This window comes from Bombina bombina, chromosome 1 (genome assembly GCF_027579735.1).
Source record: "Bombina bombina isolate aBomBom1 chromosome 1, aBomBom1.pri, whole genome shotgun sequence".
NCBI classification, from domain to species: Eukaryota; Metazoa; Chordata; class Amphibia; order Anura; family Bombinatoridae; genus Bombina; species Bombina bombina.
The window spans coordinates 224,072,402-224,092,754 of record NC_069499.1 but is presented as its reverse complement, the minus strand read 5'-3'; the positions used below and the strand labels follow the sequence as shown (position 1 = coordinate 224,092,754).

At 36.6% G+C, this 20,353-nt stretch overlaps 1 long non-coding RNA gene across 1 annotated transcript in view; it reads right to left on the bottom strand.

Annotated features, from left to right (window-relative positions):
• Positions 1 to 20,353, bottom strand: part of LOC128636844 (uncharacterized) — a 40,950-nt gene that overhangs the window by 16,476 nt on the left and 4,121 nt on the right. Inside the window, exon 2 of the long non-coding RNA XR_008398759.1 lies at positions 7,102 to 7,176. This is a non-coding gene — a long non-coding RNA (uncharacterized LOC128636844). The remainder of the gene's footprint in view (positions 1 to 7,101; positions 7,177 to 20,353) is intronic.

The window sequence follows — 20,353 nt, the reverse complement described above, 5'->3', positions numbered from 1 at the left end:
GCTCTTTCTGAATCACAAAAGAAAAAATTTGGGTTCAGTGTCCCTTTAACTATCAATTTAATTTCTGATCTCATTAAGAGTTTATCAATCATATGGAAATGCAAAGTTCAGAAGAACTGTAATAATAATCAGCTTGGCAAGTTTGTCCTAAATCTTGAGGTAGGACCAATGTCTAGCAATGCATTTTTAGTGCACATAATTTTTCTGCTTAGTCTGCAATGGTTTGCAGTAATGTTTTTTTTTGTGTTGTGTCATGTCATTGTTCGCTGTGTGTTATCTTTCTGCCACACAGGATTCCTCATGCTTGCATTTTTGGCACACTCTTTACCCATAGTTAACTCTATGTAAAGCCGCTCAATGTTTGTAATAACACCTATGTATTGGATTGTTCCTTGATGCCCTATTTCTGTGTCAGATCCTCCTTGTTGGTATGTTGCAACTATGCCTGATAGTTTTGCTCTCTGATTACCCCATTGATTGGTTACATCCTAGGTTTATCTAGGGCAGTGTTTCTCCAGTCTCTTGCCAACCTAGGTCCTTTCCTGGAGAGAGATTATCACACAACCTGAAAAATAATATAGGCCTCGATTTATCAAAGCGTCAATCTTGGTGCATTCGCTGGGGTCAATACGCTCGCCAGACATTGCTGCCGTGGATCTGCATACAATGCCCTTATTTATAAAATTGTCTGTCAAAAACATGCGCGTCAAGTATGGAGCGATGAGCATCAGACTTTTGATAAATTTAGAGTCAATGATGTCGCGGATATTCTGTTTTTTCCAATGTTATTTATACCATTTCATTGCTGTCCATGAAAAAGCACATTTCTCTAAAGCTTATCTTTTATTTTACATCTGTACATCTATGTTAAGCTATATTTATACTTGAACAAACAATAATACCTCATAGATATTTATTTTTCTATTTATTTGTTATACAAAAATATCTGATATATGATATGTTCACATAAATGTATTAATATTTCTTTGATTCATGATACGCCTATCTCATGTTTTTTTTATTTTATTTTAAATGAATATTAATGCTGGAAGTTGTACATATATCTTTGCACAAACTTGTATATATATATATATAAATTATGTCAGAAATCTTTTGCAAATATATTTATATGTCCCTAAATTACTTTGTATGTTCTAAACAATATTGTCTTTCATATCTCTGTGTTTATTTATAACACTATATATATATAGTGTAAATTTATTATTATTCTGAGCATGAATAATTGCAAATATAACAAGTAATCAGAGTATCATATGTATTTATTTGCAATCAATGGATATTTTAAGAGCTGGGACAGTTTTCTTTCTGTACCTGTGTAACCACTCCTGAATGGAATCTAGTTTTAAAAACCACCCCTTCACAGGTGTTATAAAATGGGCTGGCATATAAGATGAGATTTCTTACTGAAAAATAAATTCAAGAGAAGGAAGAAATACACTGAAAATAGCATGCCAGTAAAGAAGTGATTTTAATTTCTGCTGTATCTTATTCATGACAGTGTAATGTTAGGTGGGCTATTCCTTTGAGCTATCAGCTTAAGATTATATTGAATCAAACATCAATTTGAATTTTAAAATCCTTGTCTAATATATTACACTCTGTGTCCTAATGTCAACATCAATGTTTATCTTTAATTCTAAATTCAAATACATAGTTTCAAACTATAATACACAAACAACAAATGGCACTTACAAGTTCTGATGGGTGATCAATGACACAAGTATCGAGCATTTTGATTTGTATGTGATAGTTTAAAATGTATATTTGAATCAGATTGGCTGATGTCATAAATCATTCAATTATGCATATTCCAATCAAAAGTGGTTGAATAATTTACTAGTGTGTGGGTTGTTTAGGAGTTTGCGTCATAATTGGTGTGAAAAGTGTTGCGTCAAAAGTGGTGCGAAGTGGAGAGTAGGACTTGTATTACATGGCTTAAACATAGTGCACTTAGATTTTTCACGAAAAATAAAAAGGAAGTTAGCTATATTATGTTATGTATTTATTTCATTTTTATCTCTATATCTATTAGTTTGGGGCAAAACATTTCAACAAATTTGTAGAAATATTGTCCCCTAGCTTTGTAATGAGAGGCAAATTTGTAGCATAATCCATAAGTAGTAATGTATTTTTCATTTGTATCCCTATATCTACTAGTGCACCAAATTTGGAGCAATATTATTGTATGATTTAGAAAGGGTATACAATTTTAATAGAGTTTCTAATTTACTTTTATTATGTAATATACTTCATTCTCTTGCAGCATCGAACATAAGCTTTCTGTGTTTTCAGACTCCCATTGAGTTCTATGGCATCTGCAACCTCAAGGGTGGCAGATTGAAAACTAGGTACGCTGTGTTGGTATAGGCGCAAGCGTACCTGTCAAATGTTTGATAAATTGGAAAAAGTGTCAAATAGAGTCGAATGTGAATTCAAAACATCTGTAATGACGCAAGCATCGATCTGCGTTGGATTTTTTTCATTTAGATAGATAAATACAGGTATGTATTAACCATAATGCACCTTAGGCAGTGATTGTGTTATAATTATGTATGTGTCACATTAATGACTGATAGTTACTAAGCTGTTCCACTTGAGTAGATATTATAACATCATTCCAGTAAATTCAGCCTTACTTGTCTAAGTATGAATAGAATAAAGGATGACAATGAACTGTACAGTGTAATATGAATAATCACTTTGGTTTAAACTGCTGGGAAATCTCGGAACTGCACATTGAATACAGGCCACAGAGAAGCTACAATGTCTGGAATATCAAATATTATACTCTGCTGCTGGGTTTTCTATTTGGTGCTTTTTAAAAATATTTTAAATGATATTCTGTAAGCAGTAGAAAAATCAGTCTTCATAAAATAGCTCTTATATGCCCAGTGTTTTGACAAGTCTCTCTGAGAGGGCTGGGGAATTAGGTGCCAAAAAATTAAATTGGGTTACATTCATACCTGGTGGTCCAGCCCAGAGGCTGTTAAAATATACAGAAACTACAGAAATCAAGCAGTATTTGAGACTGTGGCAAGAGCTACAGAGAAAAGTGTACTGTGCTTGGGTCAGAAGTAATAATGTAAACCATTTACTTAAAAAATAATCACTTAGGTGTTTTGTTTCAACTCATTTAACATTTTTTCTTTTTCATTGGGACTTCAATTCAATTGAAAGTGTTTTCACAATTAATTATTTGAATGCTGGTTGAAAAATATAATCTGTTATTACTCAGCACAGAGTTTAGTGGAGTGGAAAAAAAAGAGACATTCTAGGTGGTATTAAAATCTATATATAGTTAGATGCATAGATAGATAGATAGATAGATAGATAGATAGATAGATAGAAATGAATGTCCCAATAATTAATAAAACAACGTTTTCTTACAAAGCTTGCAAACTGAGATGCTCCTATCAGCCTATGAGAATTGTATTATTTTCAAATGTAGTTTAAACATTTATTTACTTAAAGGGACCTAATACTCAGATGCTAAATCACTTGAAACTGATGCAGTATAACTGTAAAAAGCTGACAGGAAAATATCACCTGAGCATCTCTATGTAAAAAAGGAAGATATTTTACCTCACAATCTCCTCAGCTCAGCAGAGTAAGTTCTGTGTAAAAAGTTATACTCAACTGCTCCCAGCTGCAGGTAAAAATTTTTAAAAAAATGAAGAAATGAACAGCAGCCAATCAGCATCAGCAGTGCTGAGGTCATGAACTTTTACTGTGATCTCATGAGATTTGACTTGACTCTCATGAGATTTCATAGTAAGCTTCCTTTACCTGATTGGTGAAATAAGATGAGAGTGCACGATGCTCATCCCTTCAGATGTCCCAGGACAGACACACTAAAATGCTGCTTAGAAATCCTTTACAATGGGAGGTGGCTACTGAGGAAATTTTGAGGTAAAATATCTTTCTTTTTTACATAGAGATGTTCAGGAGATATTTTCTAGTCAGCTTTTTACAGCTATGCTGCATCACTTTCAAGTGTTTAAACATTTGGGTATTATGGCCCTTTAAACGACATTGTATTTTTTTCTTTGTTTAATCTAAAAGATAACATTTTAAACTGTATTTCAATTTTTGTATTAAAAAAAATCATGTTCCTGTCCAGAATAATCATTTTCTTGCTCCTCTCCACCAGTAAAATAGAAGTTGTCCTTATCAGTCAGTGAGCATTAATAGTACAAAAAAATGCTGCATTATTATTGTCAATTGACATTACAACAACTTTTACTTACTTAAAGGGACTTAATACCCATATACTAAATGACTTGAAAGTGATTCAGCATAACTGTAAAAAAAAATCACCTGAACTCTTTATGAACATAATTTCCTCACTTGTAACATCACAGCACTTCCTACTGTTCTCCTTCCTTCTAACCCTCACACTTCACTCCACAGAAGCATAAAGTCATTAGATCAGGAACATCTTTCAAACTCTCTCAAATCTCTGCTCTCTTCCATCTCCTCCATTTCCTGCCCTGAGCAATTTGTCACTATAATTCCATTATAATTCCCTCTCTTCTACTCTTACTCCAATCCTAACACATATGTTTAATCTTTCCCTCAGCACCGGTATATTTCCCTCATCCCTTAAATATGCACTAATTAAACCTATCCTCAAAAAATCTTCTTTTGTACCATCATTCCCATTCAGCTACCGCCCTATTTCCCTACTCCCCCTTCCCTCAAAAAGGCTTGTATATAAATTTTTATCACATTTCCTCACATTAAACTCCTTCCTTGATCCTTTGCAATCTGGATTTCAACACTCCACAGAAACAGCAATTAATAAGGTTACTAACAGCCTATTTACAGCAAAGTCAGAAGGCCATTTTTCTCTGCTAATCCTTCTTGATCTTTCTTCAGCCTTTGACATTGTTGACCACATTCTCTTGCTCCAAACCCTCCAATCCTTCAGTATCTGCAACACAGTACTTATACTGTGATTTAAACTGCCTTAATACAACTCTAGGAGGACTGCTTTAAGACAACTGTTATTTTTGGCCAAAGAATGTCATATATCTGACCCCTTGTTGGATACTAACTGCTTGCTTTTAATGAACTGCTGCAATAGGAACTCCTTTGCTTTTGCTTGCCATAAAACTGCATGTGCTTTGGAAACTGTCATTAACCATTTGCTATCAAGTAGAACACAAAGATGGCACTCAGGATAGGTAACATTTCCTTTTTATTACAGTGAGCAATGTTTAGGGGCTCCTGCCCCTTTATCAAACTTGTATCATGTCTGCTCGCACTTTGATAAATATGCCCCTAGATATAATTCTGATTTACTAGTAGCAACTAGGGAGTTATAGGCATATTGTTTTGGTGTCTCTTTGTTCACCTGTTGAATTTTCTACTGAAGTTAAGTCCATAATAAACCTTGTGATGTGTTTGAAATCATGCTGCTGTCCTAATTAATGATTCATGTGTCTGGTTTTTGTATTGGCTTTTTTATGAGTATGTGCTGGATTAAGGTTTCCCCTTTTTTTGTTCTTTTCTATTTTTATATATATATATATATATATATATATATATATATATATATATATATATATATAACAAAAGAAAATATATACTCAAGTGTCCTACGACTAGAGGACTCAAGACCACCCTATCCAGCACCTTAGTATTCACCCCCAATTAGAAAACCACAAATACAAAGAAAGGAACACAACTGGCTATTTGGAACTGAAATACATTGATCAAATTAACTTTAAAAACTTGAACTGGTTCCTCAGTTAAATTCAATTGCTAGTGAAGAAATGACTAGTGAAAAAAATCGTCATCCAAACTTCTGAGCTCAAAAGGTTTTATAAGGTATCAGTATTGGAAGTCCTGTCAGCGAACAAGCAATTAATACAGAACCTAGAAAATATATGTATATCACCAGATACTTGTACATGGCAGCACCAGCAAAACCTGAGGTGGGAGTTGCGCTTGCTGAGGCAGCCCTCCTGTATGCTGCTTACAAACAACAAGGGGAATGTGTTTTTGTCAAGCGCATATCATATTTAATTTCTTGCATATCTAATTCTAATGCTAATATACTTTATATACTACAGAGGTGCTTTTGCACTTCTAGAACAGCACAGTATTATTCTGCAGTGAGCCAATAACTTGGATTTACATATCCAATGATTATACTTTTCTATACAGATAGGTGTATTTTATGTGCCCATACGTGGGTACTGTATATTTTATTATTGGTTGTGTAACTAGTTTATTTCAGCAACATATGATTTATATGCTCTAGCCAGTATAGACTAATATATATTAACGCCTCACGTATATCTTCAACAAGGTACTTGGTATTTTAATGTGATATATATACAGAAGTAACTCTGCATAGTCTAACATATCTACTTACAACTGAATTTTGTGAATTTTATTTGCCTGGGTATATACCTTTATATCTTCTGTACAACTGATTTATGTACAAATAATGATGATGTATTACATTTAGCATTAGTTCTTAGAAGCTACCCGGTGTTTCCCCTGTGATTATACTCCAATTTTATACAGCTGCTGCTGAGTAAATAAGAGTTGACTTAAATCTGGGGATCTCCCTACTTACTCTTACTGACATGTAGATACCCTTTGATTACTACACAATCAATTTATTTTTCAGATTGAGTAATTTACTGAAAACAATGGTTTGCTCATATATTCTTACATTGACAGCAGTCCTTTTAGTCATTCAGAGTTAATGTAAATTTGTATTAAGAACTTTGTTTAGTTCTCAGTTAAACCTATAGGTTGTATATACAAATAATGTATTTGGGCAGTATATCTGGGTTCCATCCAAATAGTTATGTAGCTGTATCTATCTATCTATCTATCTATCTATCTATCTATCTATCTATCTATCTATCTATCTATCTATCTATCTATCTATATATATATATATATATATATATATATATATATATATATATATAAAAATGAAGCAAGAAAGGCACTCTCCGTGTTAACCACCAAACTTTACTTTAGGTGAACGTTTTCGGTGTTGCCACCGTCCTCAGACCTTACAAAACAACAAGTGAACAAACAATTTATGTGCTTTACCTGGTACTGATCCTGCTAGTGCGTGTGGCATCCCTTCAGCGCAACTGCGCATGCGCGAGAGACCTTACAGAGGCCCTAGAGGGTCAAAAAGTCACCAAGGAAAAATTAAAAACTATATTACAAACAATATTACATACACCAACAAATAGCGTCATCATAAGGTTATAAGAGACTAATAGTATGTTACTTGAATAGAGTATTGTGTGATGTTCAATGCGCCTTAATTGTAATATAATCCTTAGGGATGCGATGTTGTGGCTATGTGTATGCCGCTGCTACAGCAGAAATCAGTGCGGTACAAAGATCTCACATATTTGGTTATGCTAATGCTATGACCAGTATAAACATCCCAATCCGAAAATATGGGCAGCACAAATCACAATGTGCTCCACTAAGAACTCAATCTGCCCTAGGATTGTTTACACATAGTTGCTTAGCAACCAACACACTGTGAATGGTAATCACATTGCAAATGTCATTACTGAGAGTAGATATCCATAAGCAAAGACCGGCTGATAATTCATCCAAATTCACTAACGTCAACGTCTCTGTCGGTGTTCGCTTTAAAAACCAACTATTCATATAGGGTTGCTAAGCAACCATAAGCAAAATCAAGCGCTCAGTTCAGTGCGTTTCCTATCACTAAAACACTCTCGTAGTAAGGCTTCTAAGCTGAATAAACTAAATGAAAGAAACAACAGTGAACAGGCTAATAAACAAATGCAACTGGAAGAGATGAGAAATAGGTTTGAACAACGTGGATACAAGAATCAACACCTCACATCAGCCTATACTGAGGCCATCAGGACCACACAGATGGAAGCATTAAAGAAATCTATACCGGAGGCACCACAGAGAGAACGGATGATACTTACAACTACGTTCACTCCAGATAAAGTTGTCCTGCCGAAGATTTTGCGAGATCATTGGGACATTGTCTCAACTGATAAGGGACTATCCTGTGAATCTATGGACTTACCGATTGTACAGGTCTTACCTACATAGAATAGGCTGCAAGGACAGTGGAGCATATACACTATATAAGGGGTCGTGAAGGTCACCCTGTGTTTATGAAAATATTTCTTATTATACCTTGGGTGGTATAAAGTATTTCCCTGCTGACATCCCATTGCAGGTGGTACAACCGCTACACTTAAAACATCCTGGTTTCAGTGCCTGTCTGCTTAGCCAAGGTATAATAAGAAATATTTTCATAAACACAGGGTGACCTGCACGACCCCTTATATAGTGTATATGCTCCACTGTCCTTGCAGCCTATTATATGTAGGTAAGACCTGGGACAACCTGAGGGTTAGGATGGCTAACCATAGGAGCGCCATTAGATAAGCCATCAAAAATAGAGAATCAAATCAACCAGTGGCTAGGCACTTCCAACAACAAGGGCATAGTGTGGCTGAGCTGCGATACACGATAATTGATCATATTCCTGAGATGAGCAGAGGTGGTGACAGGAACAGATTGTTACTCCAAAGAGAGACAAGGTGGACCTACGAGCTGGACACTATAATCCCTAAATGACTGAATACTAAACTTGAGTGGCATAGTTTCCTATAATCTCTGCATGAGATAGTTATACCCAGTATCTTTTATCTGTATTTTATGTTTATTTGGTGAGGTGTTGTCTTTTATGATTTTTATTATTTTTTTTATTTTTGACTTTGTTCTTTGTGTGTCCTTTTTGTGGTTGTCTTTCGTTGGTTTGTTTTTTATTTTTATTGCTTTTTGTTTATTTTATGTTTTTAGTCTGGTTTATGTGATGTCTTTCATGGTGTTTTATTTTTTGTTGATATTTTTGATTTTTGACTTTGTACTTTGTGTGTCCTTTTTTGTGGCTGTCTTTCGTTGTTTTTTTTTTATTGTTTTTTTGTTTTTTTGTGGTTTGTTTATTTGTATGTTTTTAGTCTGGTTTATGATTTGTTGTATTGTCAGGTAGTTTTCTGTTTGTTTTGTTACATGTATGATGCCGGGATGAGTTAAGGCTGTGGGACTGAGGTTTGGCATGACAAAGAGATTTCATGTCATCCTTTGATGCAGGACAGCCGAGATTAGCAATCCTTTGAGTGCCGTATGTATCTGTTTCTAGAAATTAGAATACTGGACTTAGGAAATGTGTGGATGTTTTCGGTATATTATGGAGGTTATATCCTGTACATATTAGTCCTGAGTTAGTAATGCAGTTTAGTATACAAAGTACTGTAGAAATTGCTGTGCTCGAGACATATATTATTGTATTTAGTTACCTTATTAGCGCTAATAGGTGTAATATTGCAGCAATTCAATTGTTTTTAAATAAGTTAGTTTTACACGTTCATTATTAGTTGTAGTGAAAGGTGTTCACTTAAGGTTGTTTGTTGTTGGTTGCTAAGATACGGGCACTGTCTGATGATGCGTGCTAAGTGTTTTGCAACACCTGCACTAGGTGATTATGTTGAAGGGGTATTTAAGGCTGTGTATAGCATTGATTCTTGTTGTCAGTTTCAAAACGGAGGTAAAACTCCGAAACGTTACTTCATAAGGAATAAAACTTTATCCTTATTAAACCCGGTGAGTGCCTTCCTTTTTGCGATATGTTGGATCTGTGAATTGTGCAGGATCTCTTTGATGTGCACCAAAGTGGTTCAAAGGTTACCGTGATTACTAGGCCATGCTATAAAGACTATTGATTTATTTGCCTACAGTACCCGGCCATTTAGTGCACAGTACAGTTTAGTACCTTTTCTGCCTTTTTTTGTATTGCTGGAATATTGATAACAGTATGTCACAAGCAGAGCTAGTATTTGATGAAGAATCTAGCGATAAAAGACTAACAGACACTGCGACCCCAGGAGCTAAAGTGTTTCATTTTTCTGATGAGGACGCAGCTAATATATTGTTTGAGTCATTTGATACAGATTTACAAGATAAACCTGCTACTCATATTTTATTACACCTACTAAAGTTATTAAAGAAGGATAAAGATCTAGAATTGCATGGGAAATATCTTTCTGAATATTACTGTAAACATTACATCCCAAAGGGCTTCAGAGTGAGAATTGTACCGACCATTGGCAAAAATAACCCTCTGTTTTGTGAGAAATGGTGTCATATATTGAATAAGTGCTCCTTAGATCTTATCTTATTGGTGATACAGGAAGTAAGGAGATTACTTACTATTAGCAAGATTGAAATAGATTAATATATAAGGAGGAGAATGTACCAACACTAGTTGAGAAAGGTGAAAGTGATTGGGAAAACAAAATTAAGGCGCAGCTTGATCAATATCAGAAGGAATTAACTGACTTTAAAAATAGGAAATTTGAAGCTGTATTAGAAGACTACCGGGAAAAACGTGTCTATAAATGGTTGTTGAAACCTGAGGAAAGACAGAGGTGGAGAGAGTATTGCCCTAGGCGGTATAGAGCTAGGAGACCCCAGAGTTTAACTACTGTGGACTCCTCAGGATCGGGTACTGACTCTGATAACACTCAGGGCATCCAGACTAACAGTGCTGCATATGAAGAGAGAGGGGTGATAACCCGTTCAAAAAACGGGGGAGGCGCCCGCACCCGCGGAGAAGTCAGTATAAGAGGCAGACCACCGCGTCAGAGGAGAAGATGAAAGGAGACAGCATAGTGATTAACATCAGTAGTAGGGTTTTGACACTGGATGAGGAGAAGCTGTTACAAAAAGGTTTTTCATATGTGCCAACAGATCTTACAGATGAATTTGACTTGCATATAGATATATTGCGTTTCCAAAGGACACTCAAGCTGCATGAATACTTTGGATCCACTAGTGGGGATTCTTGTCAATTCAAAAGAAAGAGCACATTTGACCCAAATAGCCAGAATAGCACCATTAAGACTTTCACTAATAAGCTTGAAAAAGACTTTAAGTATTCAATACATACCCAACAACAGGAAGTACGGTTTAATTTAACCAGAAGTGAGAAGGAGGCACTAAAGGGTTTAACTAAAGATGAATCGATTGTCATAAGAAGGGCTGACAAGGGTGGTGCTGTGGTTGTTCTGGACTATGAATATTATCTGAAAGAAATATTACAACAGCTCAATGAAAAAGATACCTATTGGACACTACCCAGCAACCCTACTACTAAGTTCAAGGAACGGATTGATGACCTATTAAAAGAGGCATTTGCTATGGAGTGGATTGATAAACATACATTTGAATTCCTTACTAAGGATTATCCGAAGGTTCCCATTTTTTACACACTTCCCAAGATCCATAAGAATCCAAGTGAACCACCGGGACGACCAATAGTTGCTGCAACAGACTCACTCCTTCAACCACTGGCAGTATACGTGGATAGTATACTATAACCAATAGTGCAACACATGTCGAGTTACCTGAAGGACTCAAGCGATGTCATTAAATTGCTGAAAAATATAGGACCAGTGAGGGATGAGGATATACTTGTAACATTGGACGTTACAAGACTTTATACGGTCATCCCACATGGGGAAGGTATAGAGTCCATTAAGAGACATCTTCTGAAATACCCCTATGTGGGACCCCCAATTGGGTTCATAATTGAGCTTTTGGAAAGCTGTCTTAAAATGAATTTCTTCCGCTTCGAGCGAACATATTATTTACAGTTGACAGGAACAGCGATGGGGTCAAATGTGGCCCTATCATATGCGAACCTCTTTATGGATGAATTTGAGAGCAATAATAACCATATCTTCAGAAATCCTAATGTCTTAACTTACAGAAGATATATAGATGACCTCTTCGTTATATGGAGGGGAGACGCTGAATTGCTTCAGGAGTGGTTTGATGCGTTGAACCTAGTACATCGATCCTTAAAGTTCAAGATGAGCTGGAACAGGGAAACCATAGAGTTTCTGGATCTGAGGATATATAAAGAGGATGGTATCTTGCAGACCACTCTATACAAGAAGCCAACAGACAGAAACTCATTGCTTGAAGCATCTAGCTGTCACCCACCTGCGCTTAAAAAGGCACTCCCTAAATCGCAATTTATGCAGGTTAAAAGAAATAACATTCGGGAGGAGAATGCCAGCGTTCAGCTCAAGGAGATGAAATGGAATTTCATCGAGAGAGGTTATAAGAAGAAAGCCCTTAATGAGCAGTTACAAGCAATACAAAGGATGAGTACTAGTCGTAGAAATGTTGACAGTAAGAAAAGGCTGACATTTACAACTACCTATGCAGCGGATAAGAACAGATTTAATCAGATCTTGAGACGAAATTGGGAAATCCTGCAGAGTGATGATGTACTCCACTTTAAGGATATGATGGCACAGAGAATAGGGTACAAAAAAGGTAAATCCCTTAAGGACAATCTGCAATTGACAGACCCTACACACTGTTATTCTAAAAACTGGCTAAGCAGACAGGCACTGAAACCAGGATGTTTTAAGTGTAGCGGTTGTACCACCTGCAATAGGATGTCAGTAGGGAAATACTTTAACCAACCAAGGTATAATAAGAAAATATTTTCATAAACACAGGGTGACCTGCACGACCCCTTATATAGTCTATATGCTCCACTGTCCTTGCAGCCTATTATATGTAGGTAAGACCTGGGACAACCTGAGGGTTAGGATGGCTAACCATAGGAGCGCCATTAGACAAGCCATCAAAAATGGAGAATCAAATCAACCAGTGGCTAGGCACTTCCAACAACAAGGGCATAGTGTGGCTGACCTGCGATACACGATAATTGATCATATTCCTGAGATGAGCAGAGGTGGCGACAGGAACAGATTGTTACTCCAAAGAGAGACAAGGTGGACCTACGAGCTGGACACTATAATCCACTATAATCCCTAAAGGACTGAACACTAAACTTGAGTGGCATAGTTTCCTATAATCTCTGCATGAGATAGTTATACCCACTATCTTTTATCTGTATTTTATGTTTATGTTTGGTGATGTGATTTTTATGATTTTTTTATTTTTGACTTTGTTCTTTGTGTGTCCTTTTTGTGGTTGTCTTTCGTTGGTTTGTTTTTTATTTTTATTGCTTTTTGTTTATTTTATGTTTTTAGTCTGGTTTATGTGATGTCTTTCATGGTGTTTTATTTTTTGTTGATATTTTTGATTTTTGACTTTGTTCTTTGTGTGTCCTTTTTTGTGGCTGTCTTTCGTTGTTTTTTTTTTTATTATTGTTTTTTTGTTTTTTTGTGGTTTGTTTATTTGTATGTTTTTAGTCTGGTTTATGATTTGTTGTATTGTCAGGTAGTTTTCTGTTTGTTTTGTTACATGTATGATGCCGGGATGAGTTAAGGCTGTGGGACTGAGGTTTGGCATGACAAAGAGATTTCATGTCATCCTTTGATGCAGGACAGCCGAGATTAGCAATCCTTTGAGTGCCGTATGTATCTGTTTCTAGAAATTAGAATACTGGACTTAGGAAATGTGTGGATGTTTTCGGTATATTATGGAGGTTATATCCTGTACATATTAGTCCTGAGTTAGTAATGCAGTTTAGTATACAAAGTACTGTAGAAATTGCTGTGCTCGAGACATATATTATTGTATTTAGTTACCTTATTAGCGCTAATAGGTGTAATATTGCAGCAATTCAATTGTTTTTAAATAAGTTAGTTTTACACGTTCATTATTAGTTGTAGTGAAAGGTGTTCACTTAAGGTTGTTTGTTGTTGGTTGCTAAGATACGGGCACTGTCTGATGATGCGTGCTAAGTGTTTTGCAACACCTGCACTAGGTGATTATGGTGAAGTGGTATTTAAGGCTGTGTATAGCATTGATTCTTGTTGTCAGTTTAAAAACTCCGAAACGTTACTTCATTGCTTCATAAGGAATAAAACTTTATCCTTATTAAACCCGGCGAGTGCCTTCCTTTTTGCGATATGTTGGATCTGTGAATTATGCAGGATCTCTTTGATGTGTACCAAAGTGGTTCAATGGTTACCGTGAGTACTAGGCCATGCTATAAAGACTATATATATATATATATATATATATATATATATATATATATATATTTAGTGCCTGAATGATATTGTACATAAAAACATACGGCTAGATTACGAGTTTTGCGGTAAGGTGAAAAAGCAGCGTTAACAGGTCCTAACGCTGCTTTGTTATGCCCGCTGCTATTACGAGTCTTGCAGGTTTAGGGGCACCACCCACTTTTTTGGCCTTACCGCAAACCATCTTACGCAAATTGCGTATAGTGTTTTTTCAATGGGACTTCCATAGCGATGATATTACAAGTTTGTCCTGGGAGGCCAAAAAGTGAGCGTTACAGCCTATCCCGCAAGATTCCTAATGAATTTTAAAGTTAGTAGTTATGAGTTTTACGCTACAAAGCTGTAGCATAAAACTCATAACTAAAGTGCTAAAAAGTACACTAACACCCATAAACTACCTATTAACCCCTAAACCGAGGCCCTCCCACATCACAAACACTATAATAAAAATATTAACCCCTAAACCGCCGCACTCCCGCCTCGCAAACACTAGTGAAATATTATTTACCCCCTAATCTGCCGCCCATAACATTGCAGCCACCTACCTACATTTATTAACCCCTATTCTGCCGCCCCAACATCGCCGCCACTATACTATATTTATTAACCCCTGAACCTAAGTCTAACCCTAACAGCCCCTAACAAATATAATTTAAATATATCTAAATAAAATTACTATCATTAACTAAATTATTCCTATTTAAAACTAAATACTTACCTGTAAAATAAACCCTAAGCTAGCTACAATATAACTAATAGTTACATTGTAGCTTGCTTAGTGTTTATTTTTATTTTACAGGCAAGTTTGTATTTATTTTAACTAGGTAGAATAGTTATTAAGTAGTTATTAACTATTTAATAACTACCTAGCTAAAATAAATACAAATTTACCTGTAAAATAATACCTGTAAAATAGTTACACTAACACCTAACACTACACTACAATTAAATAAATTAGCTAAATTAAATACAATTAACTAAATTAAATTAGCTAAATTACAAAAAAAACCACTAAATTACAGAAAATAAAAAACAAATTACAAGATCTTTAAACTAATTACACCTAATCTAATAGCCCTATCAAAATAAAAAAGCCCACTCAAAATAAAAAAAAAAACCTAGCCTAACCTAAACTACCAATAGCCCTTAAAAGGGCCTTTTGTGGGGCATTGCCCCAAAGAAATCAACTCTTTCACCTGTAAAAAAAATACAAACAACCCCCTCCAACAGTAAAACCCACCACCCACACAACCAACCCCCCAAATAAAACCCTAACTAAAAAAACCTAAGCTACCCATTGCCCTGAAAATGGTATTTGGATGGGCATTGCCCTTAAAAGGGCATTTAGCTCTATTGCAGCCCAAAGCCCTAACCTAAAAATAAAACCCACCCTATACACCCTTAAAAAATCCTAACACTAACCCCCGAAGATTCACTTACCGGGAGAAGCCTTCATCCAAGCGACAAGATGTCCTCAACAAAGCCAGCAGAAGTGGTCCTCCAGACAGGCAGAAGTGGTCCTCCAGATGGGCAGAAGTCCTCATCCAGACGGAATCTTCTATATTCATCCTTCCGACGCCGGGCGGCTCCATCTTCAAGACATCCGGCGCGGAGCATCCTCTTCCAATGACTTCTTGCTGAATGAAGGTACCTTTAAGTGACGTCATCCAAGATGGCGTCCCTTAGATTCCGATTGACTGATAGAATTCTATCAGCCAATCGGAATTAAGAATGAAAAAATTCTATTGGCTGATGCTCCAATCAGCCAATAGAATGCAAGTTCAATCCTATTGGCTGATTGGATCAGTCAATAGGATTGAACTTCAATCCTATTGGCTGATTGCATCAGCCAATAGGATTTTTTCATCCTTAATTCTGATTGGCCGATAGAATTCTATCAGCCAATCAGAATCTAAGGGACGCCATCTTGGATGACGTCACTTAAAGGTACTTTCATTCAGCAAGAAGACGTAGTTGGAAGAGGATGCTCTGCGCAGGATGTCTTGAAGATGGGGCCGCTCCGCATCGGTAGGATAAAGATAGAAGATGCCGTCTGGATGAAGACTTCTGGAGGACCACTTCTGCCTGTCTGGAGGACCACTTCTGCCCGTCTGGAGGACCACTTCTGCCGGTTTTGTTGACGACATCTTGCTTAGGTTTTTCTAGTAAGGGTTTTATTTTGGGGGTTGGTTGTGTGGGTGGTTGGTTTTACTGTTGGGGGGTTGTTTGTATTTTTTTTACAGGTGAAAGAGATGATTTCTTTTTAGCAATGCCCCGCAAAAGACCCTTTTAAGGGCTATTGGTAGTTTAGTTTAGGCTAGGTTTTTTTATGGGGGGGGGGCTTTTTTTATTTTGATAGGGCTATTAGATTAGGTGTAATTAGTTTAAAGATCTTGTAATTTGTTTTTTATTTTCTGTAATTTAGTGGGGGGGTTTTATTTGTAATTTACCTAATTTAATTTCATTTAGTTAATTGTATTTAATTTAGGTAATTTATTTAATTTAGTGTAGTGTTAGGTGTTAGTGTAACTCAGGTTAGGTTTTATTTTACAGGTCAATTTGTATTTATTTTAGCTAGGTAGTTATTAAATAGTTAATAACTATTTAGTAACTGTTCTGCCTAGTTAAAATAAATACAAACTTGCCTGTAAAATAAAAATAAACCCTAAGATAGATACAATGTAACTATTAGTTATATTGTAGCTAGCTTAGGGTTTATTTTATAGGTAAGTATTTAGTTTTAAATAGGAATAATTTAGGTAATGATAGTAATTTGTATTTAGATTTATTTAAATTATATTTGTTAGGGGGTGTTAGGGTTAGACATAGATTTAGGGGTTAATAAATATAATATAGTGGTGGCGACATTGGGGGTGACAGATTAGGGGTTCATAAATGTAGATAGGTGGCGGCAATGTTAGGGATGGCAGATTAGGGGTTAATAATATTTAACTAGTGTTTGCGATGCGGGAGTGCAGCGGTTTAGGGGTTAATATGTTTATTATAGTGGCAGTGACATTGGGGGTGGCAGATTAGGGGTTAATAACATTATGTAGGTGTCGGCGATGTTGTGGGCAGCAGATTAGGGGTTCATAAGTATAATGTAGGTGACGGCGATGTCCGGAGCGGCAGATTAGGGGTTAATAAGTATAATGTAGTTGTCTGCGATGTCGGGGGTGGCAGATTAGAGGTTAATAAGTTTAAGATTAGGGGTGTCTAGACTCGGGGTTTATGTTAGGGTGTTAGGTGTAAACATAAATTTAGTTTCCCCATAGGAATCAATGGGGCTGCGTTGCTGAGTTATACGCTGCTTTTTTGCAGACTTTTTCTCAGCCAGCTCTCTCCATTGATGTCTATGGGGAAATCATGCACGAGCACGTATAACCAGCTCACCGCTCACTTAAGCAGCGCTGGTATTGGAGTGCGGTATGGAGCACAAGTTTTCTCTATGCTCACTTCTTGCCTTTTGACGCTGGGTTTGTAAAAACCTGTAATACCAGCGCTGCAGGTAAGTGAGCGGTGAGACTAACGTGCAAGTTACCAACGCACCCCTCATAACGCAAAACTCATAATCTAGCCATTAGTCAGTATTTTAATTCAGGTAAGTGCAATGGGGCATGCATATATGTACCAAATCTGAGAATGTAATCGTCATGCAGACATGTTTTGTATTATATAGTTTTGTGTTACCAGTACAAATGTTTTTATGCATAAAATTTACCAACACTTGTACTTTTATGTATGGTTTGTGATCCGATTACTACCGACTTTAATATTTTCATGTACTTTGACTAATCTCATTATTGAGAGTAGAATAGAGTCTGTTTTTGACAAACCATGCTAATTTAATTTATGTCAGTTACTAAATTGTATGTTTAGCTACATGCAAACACGGATCTATGAAAATATTTTAGTACTTGCATCAAAACGCATTGCTAGTCTCAATACACCCTATCTATGTCAAGCTTAGTGTTAACATACCTAGTTTCACAAATAAGGAATCTAGAGTTTGATTAAACCTGGGGATCCTGTTTCCTCTTTACTGTTATCTTTTATTTGTTTGTTTTAACATATTTTTTTGTTGTACAGAAAGTATCTGATGCAAGTTCCTCAGCCCTCTTGCAAACCAGGAATCACAGACTTATTCTCAGGTGCAGGTTTGATAAGGTGTTATGCTTGGTATTTCCCTCATTTGTGAGTCTACTAGCAAATGGGAAGGTAAGACCTAATGCTCAGGCAGCTTTTACAGTGTCTTGCCAGGTTCCTATTTTTCTTATGGCTATCTGAAAGGTACTTTGTTTCCCTGCTCTATAGCATTTATTAATCCTTTTTTTCCTTTCTTTGTTTTCAGTGCTCACATCAGCACTCGCTGGGCTGGGCACCATCTGGAGGTCTCGAGGGATGCAAGAAGTTTAATACTCTTTGTAAGTGAGGTTGCCACTTAACATTCTGGAGCTCTGAGCGTTTCTTAGGGATCTTCAGGCCATGGTCCATTCTCAGTCAAGTCTGAACTCCATTTCTGATCACACATCTTTACAGCAGTTGTTTAAATCAGCTATCAAGGGGGGACTTGAATTTCCCTCACCATGCATGAAATGTCTCTGTCTGTTATAAATAGAGAAGGAAAACTGTTCTCAGCTTCATATTCAAGGATGAAGAATTGGGAAGCAGACTAACTTGATCTGTTCAGTCAGGAGAATGGGTTCTTCCTCAAGACAAATTCGATCAGCTTATTCTAAATTGGGTTCTACCATGATGTGATGGGTTCTAATGATGTACAAACTGGATAACAGCTTCAAGCATATTGTTCAAGATTTAGAGACCCCAAAGCTCTTTAATAGATGCCTTAGTTTGCCCCTGAATATTTTATTTAGCGTTCCTGTTTTCACAATTTGTTCTTCTTTCAAGAGTTATTGCAAGAATCAAAGAGGATTCAGCTTCAGTAATTCTCATAGGTTGGCCTGCAGAACTTGGTATTCAGACCTAATTCAGATGTATTCTCTTCATACATGGATCCTTCCCCTAAGGAAGTATTTTCTGTCTCAAGGACCTCTGTTTTACCCAGATCTCAGTTTGCTGAATTTGACAGCGTGAAGGTTAAATGCTTAGACCTCAAGATCAGGGGTCAGTTTACTTTCTTTGGTGTTGTTCTTGAGGTTTTTTCTTAGAAAATTCACAGAATAATTCAGTTCCTTGAGGATGGACTAGATAAGGGCCATAGACTAGTTCTCTAAAGGGTCAGATATCTTATTAAATGTTTTGTTTCACAAAAGGTTGACTAAGTTATCAGATATTCAAACTTCTGTTCTAGCCCTGGTGAGATTTTGTACTGTTGTTAGACCAATTTCTCCTCCTTGGAACCTGAATGTAGTTATCTCTGTTCTGCAAGGTTCTCCTTTTTAACCTATGCATATTTTAGACTTTATACTGTTGTCCTGGAAGATTATTTTCTTCCAGTGGACTAAATATGATTTTCTCCCGAAGTTGGTATCTTCAGAAATATTAATTAGGAAATAGTTGTTCTTTCTTTGTGTCCAAAGCCTTCTATTCCAAAGGAAAGATGTAAATGTTGTCAGGGCTTTAAAGTTCTATATTCAGGCTACTAAAGACTTTATGAGAAATGTGAAAGGATGAGAAATGCTCTTCAAATATGCAACTCCACTGCAAACAAACATATGCAACAGTCTATTTCGTTGTTCCCGGGACTTACCCCAAATGAGCTCTGCCGCCCCTGTAGTTGCGACTTGGCTGTATAATCTTTACCATAAAGATGCTCTGGATATGCCGGGGGACCTACGTGGTCAGACCGAAACCTTGTCGGTGGGCTAATAGCTCCAAGTCAACGGCACTCACATGAGACTCCAGCAGCGCTTCTGGCTTGCCATGCGGACTTTCAGCGTCGATCTTGACGTCACAGGATTCTCCGGTCGGGGGGCGGTGCTCTCTGTCTTCACCCGGGTTTACAACAGGATACAGGTGAACAGGGGCTAAAGCGGATCCCAAGCTGGTGTGGATACGAACAATCACAAAGCATGGCTATGATTACGGCTGCGTGCCGAAACATGTAAGCCCTGGTGTCACGCTCAAACACCAACTCTGTTTGTGCTGTTTCTATAGCCTGTTTGGCGTTTTAATCAAACCTAATAAAATTGGATTTTATTATACACTAAAGCTGGATCCTGCCTTCTTTGTGATTGTTACTAAAGACTTTAGACAAACTTTTACAAACCAGTTTATTTCCCCACTACTCTGGTCCTAGGAAAGGTCAG